General features: G+C 38.5%; 1 pseudogene; it reads left to right on the forward strand.

The window, feature by feature from the left end:
- Positions 1–1,310: 1,310 nt before the first annotated feature.
- On the forward strand, positions 1,311–7,765 carry LOC118834170 (annotated as a pseudogene).
- Positions 7,766–8,042: the final 277 nt, after the last annotated feature.

The following is an 8,042-nucleotide window of genomic DNA, read 5'->3' on the forward strand; positions in this document are numbered from 1 at the left end:
AATAGTATTCCATTACCTTCATATACCACAGCTTGTTCAGCCATTCCCCAATTGATGGGCATCCCTTTGATTTCCAATTCTTAGCTACCCCAAAAAGAGTCGCTATAAATATTTTTGTACATATGGGTCCTTTTCCCACTTGTGTGATCTCTTTGGGATACAACCCTAGAAGTGGTATTGTTGGGTCAAAGGGTATGAACATTTTTATAGCCCTTTGGGCATAGTTCCAAATTGCTCTCCAAAATGGCCGGATCAGTTCACAACTCCACCAGCAATGTAACAGTGTTCCAATTTTCCCACATCCTCTCCAGCATTTATCATTTTCCTGTTTTGTTATTTTAGCCAATCTGACAGGAGAGATGTGGTGTCTAAGAGTTGTTTTGATTTGCATTTCTCTAATCAGTAGTGATTTCAAGCATTTTTTTCATATGCCTATAGATATCTTTAATTTCTTCTTCTGAAAACTGCCTGTTCATATCCTTTGGCCATTTCTCAATTGGGGAATGACTTGTATTCCTATATATTTGGCTCAGTTCCCTATATATTTTAGAAATGAGGCCTTTATCAGAGACACTAGTTGTAAAGATTTTCTCCCAATTTTCTGCTTCCCTCCTAATTTTTGTTTCATTGGCTTTTTTTGTATAAAAACATTTCAATTTGACATTATCAAAATTATCCCAGCTCATTTTTACACACGAGGAACTGAGACAAATAGGTTTAAGTGATTTGCCTGGGGTCACACAGCTAGTTAAGTGTCTGAGGCCAGATTTGAACTCAGGAAGATGATTCTTCCTTATTTCAGGCCTAGCACTCTATTGTACCACCTAGCTGCCCCATAGCAGTGATTAGGAGCTTTAAATATTTGGACATCATCATTAGCTTTCTTTTTGCTAAAAGTAGTGCAGCTGATAATTTCTTGGCCATGATAATTTTAATCTTTAAAAGGATGTAGTAATGATGAATGGGACTGAAATTTTGTACAGAATTTTGGCCCACAGGAAGGAACTGTTTGCTGACATAGAAATGAATGGAAGAAGTGACTATGCCATCTTAGATATGCAAGGGAAAAGTCAGGCATAGTCTGGCCCACAGAGTTTAGAGAAAGGATCAGGAAAATCCTATGGCTTAAAGTTCTTTAGGAGAACTTTGACTCATGAAGCCTCAAGAATCAGTTCCTCATAACAAAAATAAAAATCTCCTGATGAAGAAGAAAATGGATAACTCTTTAAAGAGATTGCTGGCTGGATCAACAAATTTAGATTTTGGAAGACATGTATGGAAAAAATGGAAGCAAAGGTAGATAACTTAGCATGAATACCAGAGAGTGACCCAGTTCTAAAAGAATAACAACAGGAACCCTAAAGTCCAGAAACAGCTGAGGCTTGCAATGAATACTGAGGACAACAAAAAAGGGCTTAGAGCTGAGCAGGGTTCTGGGTTACTACTACAGAGGTTGGGATGGAGTGAGGGAGAGTTTGCATCCATCTGAGAGTGGGCACACAACACCTGGTGGGAACTGAACAATGGGGACTAAGGAGCAGAAAGGTACCCTGAGCCTACTCTTGCTGATTGACAGGCTTCAGTGAAGGGTAGGGGGAGTGGAAGGTCCCATGATCCCCTCAACAGAGAGGTGGTTCTAAACCACCAGCTGGGCTGCTTGTTGGTGAATATGAAGAGGCTCTATCCCACAGCATATAAGGCATTGTAAAGGATGTCACCAAAGAAATATATGAATGAAAAAGAGAGTGAATGATGGAGAACCTACATACTCTCTTGATATAAAGAGAAAGTGAGGAAGATCCTCAGCCCTTTGGGTTGACCCTATATGTTGAATTTATAGGAACACATGGAAAGAGTATCACACCATGGGTGGGCATCAATGGGTTGCAATCTGTATTACTGAAAGTAATGCCCACATTGATGAGATCACAGATCCATTTGAGGATACAAAGGAAAAAGTTCCTGACAATTAGATCTGCCCAGAAGTATAATTCACTATGTAGCTGGTTCCTTATCACTGGGGAACTTTAAGTAGAGGCTGGAGAAATACGTATTAGGAATATTACAGAACAAGGATTCTTAACCATAGGTTCATGAACTTATTTTAAAAAATATTATGACTGTATTTTATTATAATTGGTTTCCTTTGTAATGCTATGTATATTATTTTGTGCATTTAAAAACATCACTCTGATAAATGCTCCATACACTTTTTACCAGACTGCTGAGTAGGTCATGATACAAAAAAAGTGATGAACTGTTCTAGGAAGAATTCTTGCTTAGGAATGGTTGGACTAAATGACAGTGGTCTCTTTCAACTTTAAGATTCTGTGAAATGATGAATCTCTTGAAACACTGAAGAAATGATATTTTAACAAGTGAACTCAAGTGACTTCTAAAGGAAGATCTGAGGATTATGTATCATGTGTGTGCTCATGTGGCTGACTAGAATTCTTTCCTTCAATATGTCAATGGATTGAGATTTCCTCAATCTAGATATTTACTCCACCAAAGCAGATTTCAATCCATCCATGCCTTTTTATTCCCTCACATAAATCCTACCCAGCATACCTGAGGTCCACCAGAACTTTTACCAATTCAGGGGTAACAATGTAGGAATCAGGCTGTCCATCATTCATGTTACTATTGCTAGAAGGCCAGTCCAACTCCTTTTCTAATCACATATTTCTTGGATGATAACTTTTATTCTACCTCTGTGTTTATGCCCACCCTATCTTTCTCCTTTACACTTTGGGTTGCTCAGAATTTTGGTCCTTTTTAGAGTCTAGAATCTCATGAATAACAGCTAGATAGGATAACAGGAAAAATATTATTATATTCATAGGGTCATAGACCAAGAGCTGGATGGCACCTCACAGGCTATCTAGTCCAGTGTTAAAAGAGATAGGTTTTGGTGTTTGGGAGCAGTTTGAGAATCACCAGAAATACTTCAGAGTTTCTTCTTCCTGTTCAAGTTACTATTTGTAGTGCTCATTCAAGATGTGTATCCTGATAAACTAATTCAATGACCGGTCCATCCAATTGCTTGTAATAGTCTGGGAAGTATATACTTGGTTTTTGTTATGTGGATTGTTAGCTCTATCTCTTTGAATGGCTAGGGGTCTCATTGAAGATTACCTGTACTAATTCTTCCTTATAGATATCTAAATTAAAATATCCACCAATACCCTGGCCTAGATTTTTGGGCTCTCTTCTCCTTCTTTCCGTGTTCTGTCTCTATTGTTTTGCTCCAAAGAATTTAAGCTTCTCGAAGGTAGGAACTATTTTTGTCTCTGTTTTCCTAATGCTTAACATGTTGTTGTTGTTGTTGAGTCATTTTTAGTAATGTCCTACCCTTTGTGATCTCTTTTGGGATTTTCTTGGCAGAGATACTGGAGCAGTTTGCCATTTCCTTCTTCAGCTCATTTTAGAGATGAGGAAACTGAGGCAAACAGGGTTAAGTGACTTGCCCGGGATCACACAGCTAAGAAGTGTCTGAGGCCTGATTTGAACTTGGAATTTGGAAGATGGGTTTTCCTAACTCCAGGATCGATACTCTATCCACTGCATTGCCTAGCTGCCCCAGTGCCTAACGTAGTACCTGACATATAGTAGGCGCTTAATAAATGCTTGCTTATTTGAATTGAAAGTTATCTGTTCTGTGGGCTTGCTACTTCTATTGCACGAATCACATCCACGCCAATAGCACTAGACCAAAATCTCCTCAGAATGCCAATCTCACATCTCTATCTGCCTCCTGGATGCCTGGCCAGCTCAGCATTTCTTAAATGAAACTGTTCACTTCCTTCCCTCCTCCAAACTCCTCTATTTCTGTCTGGACTCAAAGCCTTGGAATCATCTATGATTCTTCCTTCTCCCTTCTTCCAACCAATCAATCAATTTCCAAATTTTATTGATTCTGCCTCTTCAGTTTCTACCACCTTCTTACCAGTGCCATTAATAACAGCTAACATTTATACAGCACTTTTAAGGTTTGCAAAGGTTTTTTTGTTCCTCACAACAACCCAGCAAGGTGTTGTCCCCCCCTTTACAGATGGGACCTTAACCCAGAGGATAAATGACTTGCCCAGGGTCACACACTTAGTGATTGTCTGAGGCAGGATTTGAACTCAGGTCTTCCTGACACTGAGTCTTGCATTTGATGCACTGCATCACCTAGATGATGATTCTAATTAAGGCAAGCTTATTGTAATATGGTGACTCATTTCTTTTCTCTGCCCCCACCCCCATAGAACCCTCCCTTATAAGCAACAAAATGCTAATGCCAGCGGGCCACATTAATTTGAGATGAGCTAGATTGAATCTGAGTGCCTTCATGGAGGCAAGATGAGACATATACAGAAGGATTGTGGGAGGGATTGAGGGGTGGTCTTGAGTAGTCTGGTATGACAAGAGGAGGGGTTTAGGGCAGACTGGGGTGACTGAGGTGAGGTCAGACTCCAGGGTGGGAAATAGCCGAAGGCTACTGCTACCTGGAGATGACAGACAACAGAGGGCTAGGGTAACAGAGCTAGGGTATAGATATTTTGATCAAAATCAAAGGTTCTAGCTTAAATTTTACATTGCCTCTCTTCACACATTCTATGTTCCAGCCAAACCGGGCAACCAGCAGTTCCCTAAACTCAAAATGCTGTATCCCACCTTGATGTAATTCCACAGGAAATGCTCATGAGTGGAAAACACTCCATGATCATTCTCGTGCCTTCCTTTTTCCTTTAAGTTTTGTCTCAGGTGCCACTTCTTCCGTGAAATTTTCCCTGGGTTAGTTGTTTTTTTCTGATTCCACACTTTTTCTTCAAACACTTTGTCTGAATCATTCCTTTGCCCCATCACAACCTACTTTGTGTAATACTTAGCCATGCATAATTTGTATTGTTTTCTTCTCCCCCCAGAAGAATGAAAGTTCCTTGAGGACCAGGAATTTTTTTTCCACTTTTTTCTATATTTTGCCAGCATCTAGCACGAATTCTGGAATGTACTAAGTGCTGAACAAATTCTTGTTGCACTGAATTGAATCTCATAGAATATAAATTGAAAGATAGAATTCTAGTCATGGAATAGTCTATCTCTCGTTGACTTTGAAGAGCATTAGTTTAATATTTGTCTTGATTATGGTTAAAAGATATCAGAAGTATGTTGACTCCATTATTGAACAGCATTTGTGAACTTTCAAAGCATGTGTTACAATTAGGAGTTGTTTCAAAGCTTTCAGAAGTTAGCCAGGAATTCATAGTGCTTCCCAGGCCTTTAGAAGACACAAAAATAAAGGGCTCTGGCAGGCTTATTATGTTGACTACAAATAAATTATTGGCCTAGATAAGATGTGCTCCCAAATTCTAAAACCATTATAAGCTATGTGTTCTGAACATCTAAGGCTATTACATGCAAAGGAGACAAAACTGGGTCAGAAAGAATTATAATTTTTGATAAAAAAAACCTGGAGTAGCCAGATAAGATGAAATTCTTTTCATTAAATAAAAATGAACTTGGCGTTGCATTCAGAGAAGGTAATACAATGAACTATCTGGATTTTCTTCTTTATTTTGGGAAAGTCATACTATGGAGCTTCATCTTGCTGTAGAGGTGACTTTGGGTTTTCGAAAGTTATGCCAGGCAAAAGCTCTGGCAGGTTACACAAAGCCAGAATGACTTCAGGAATGGTCCTGTGACAAGCTATGTCACATCTCAAAGGACTGGCTTAGCTAAATGCTGAGTAGCTTATCACTAGAAGGTTGGTTGCTAGCTTAACTAATTAATTTTTCTGGTCATATCAACCCATGGAACGCCCATATCCAATATCTATATCTTTTAACAAATGATTTTCTAGTGTAGATTTACGAATATATAAATCATACTCCTTCCCAATAAGTACACCACTCTAAAAATTAATTGTTTTTCATCATTTTGAGTTGTTAGTGGCTTCTTCCTCTAATTACCTTATATTAACTTTGAATTTATTTTGTGTATGCTTATTTGTTTCCACTTTGCCTCCTTTGGTAGCGCACAAACTGCTTTAGAGAGGTGACTGTTTCCATTTTTTCTGCACAACCTCAGCACCTCCAAAGTGCCTAACACCTCCTCAGTGCCTAAGTAGATACTTAATGAATGCTTATTCATTGATTCATCAAATAGGATTGGGAAGTATCTTATTTAGTAGATAATGCCAATTCCCAGTAAAACATTATCTAAAGTATTCTAAAAGATTAGTTGTGAGCAATATTATTTTTGGTTGTTAATAATGTTGGTGAGTCTATCCTTTCGCATTTGAAAATAATACTACTGACAGACCATTAGCAGAACATATACTTTAAGTTGTTACTTCAGCATCAGTAGCGGATTTGTATAGTCGATTCACACTTGCCACATTTCCCTTTGTAATCAGTCCACATCGGTGAGATAGCTAGCCATAGTTAGGGATGCAGGAATAAAGGGAAAGTAACTGATCCATGAAGGGAATAATAATATTCCCATTTTATCAATCAAGAAATTGAGGCCAAGAATTGTAAAGAATCAATGATTCCCCTAAAAGACTGAATTTCCTTTTGATCATATCCTTAGGATACATTTCCCAACTTTTTCCCATTATATTAACCAAAAAATAGATCAGTCAAGAAATCCCATTGAGATTCCAACCTGTTTCATCCCTGTTTTTGTTTGGTAGGGTCTCACTCACCACATCCACTCTTGCTTCCAAAGCACAGCCTTTCTTCCCCTCATAAATTAAAAAAAAACTCCATAGTTGATGGTAGAAGTTATATCTTAATATCTCCTAAAGATGATGTGAATATAAATATTTGGTAAGTTAAATATGAAGGCCAAACTTGCTTTTCTGCTCCTTTTTCTTTTATTGCTTTTAGTTTTTTTCCAATTAACAAGCATTTATTTTCTCTCCTTTTTTCCCTCATCCCCTCTTCCCCATTGAAATAAAAGAAAAACAAAACCTTTATATTTATAGTCAAGCAAAACAGATTCCCACATTGGTCTTGTCCAAAAATCTGTGTCTCATTCTGTATCTTGAATCTATCACCTCTGTTTCAGGAGGTGGAAAGCACGCTTTGGAGTTGGCAGTTTCATTGATCAGAGTTCTTAAGCCTTTCAAAGTCATTTGTCTTTACCATGTTGTTATTGTGTAAATTGTTCTTCTGGTTCTGCTCACTTAGGTCTTCACCAGTTCATACAAGTCTTCCCAGCTTTGTCTAAAACCTTCCTTTTCGTAATTTCTTATGACATAATTATATTAATTACACTCATATCTCATGGTTTGTTCAGCCATTCCCCAATTGATGAGCACCTCCTTGGCTTTCAGTTCTTGGCCACTATAAAAAGAGCTACTTGGCCCTTCCTTTCCGACCTGGTCCCCAGCAGGATGGCTCCTGCGAAGAAAGGTGGAGAGAAAAAGAAGGGACGTTCTGCCATCAACGAGGTGGTGACCAGGGAGTATACCATCAACATTCGCAAGAGGATTCATGGAGTAGGCTTTAAAAAGCGAGCTCCCCAGGCTGTGAAGGAAATTTGCAAATTTGCCATGAAAGAAATGGGAACTCCAGATGTACGCATTGACACCACACTCAACAAAGCTGTTTGGGCCAAAGGAATAAGGAATGTCCCATACTGTATCTGAGTGCGTTTGTCCAGGAAATGCAATGAGGATGAAGATTCACCAAACAAGCTGTATACCTTGGTTACTTATGTACCTGTCACCACTTTCAAAAGCTTACAGACAGTCAATGTGAATGAAAACTAAATTGAACTTCATTTAAATAAAGTTATAAAATGTCAAAAAAAAGAGCTACTTGAAATATTTCTGTCTTGTAAATTTTGTGCTGCAAATATTTTAAATATGAGTCCTTCCCCCCTTTGATTTATCTGGGATACTGGCATGGCAGTGGTACTGCTGGGTCAATGGGTATGCAGAGTTTTGTGACTTTAGAGGCATAGTTCCAGATTACTTTCCAAAATGGTTAGATTTCTCCTCCTCTTCCTCATTCTGTTTAGTCTTGGGGACTAATGCTTCTGAGAGT

The sequence above is a fragment of the Trichosurus vulpecula genome, chromosome 1, assembly GCF_011100635.1.
Source record: "Trichosurus vulpecula isolate mTriVul1 chromosome 1, mTriVul1.pri, whole genome shotgun sequence".
In the NCBI taxonomy this organism is placed as follows: Eukaryota; Metazoa; Chordata; class Mammalia; order Diprotodontia; family Phalangeridae; genus Trichosurus; species Trichosurus vulpecula.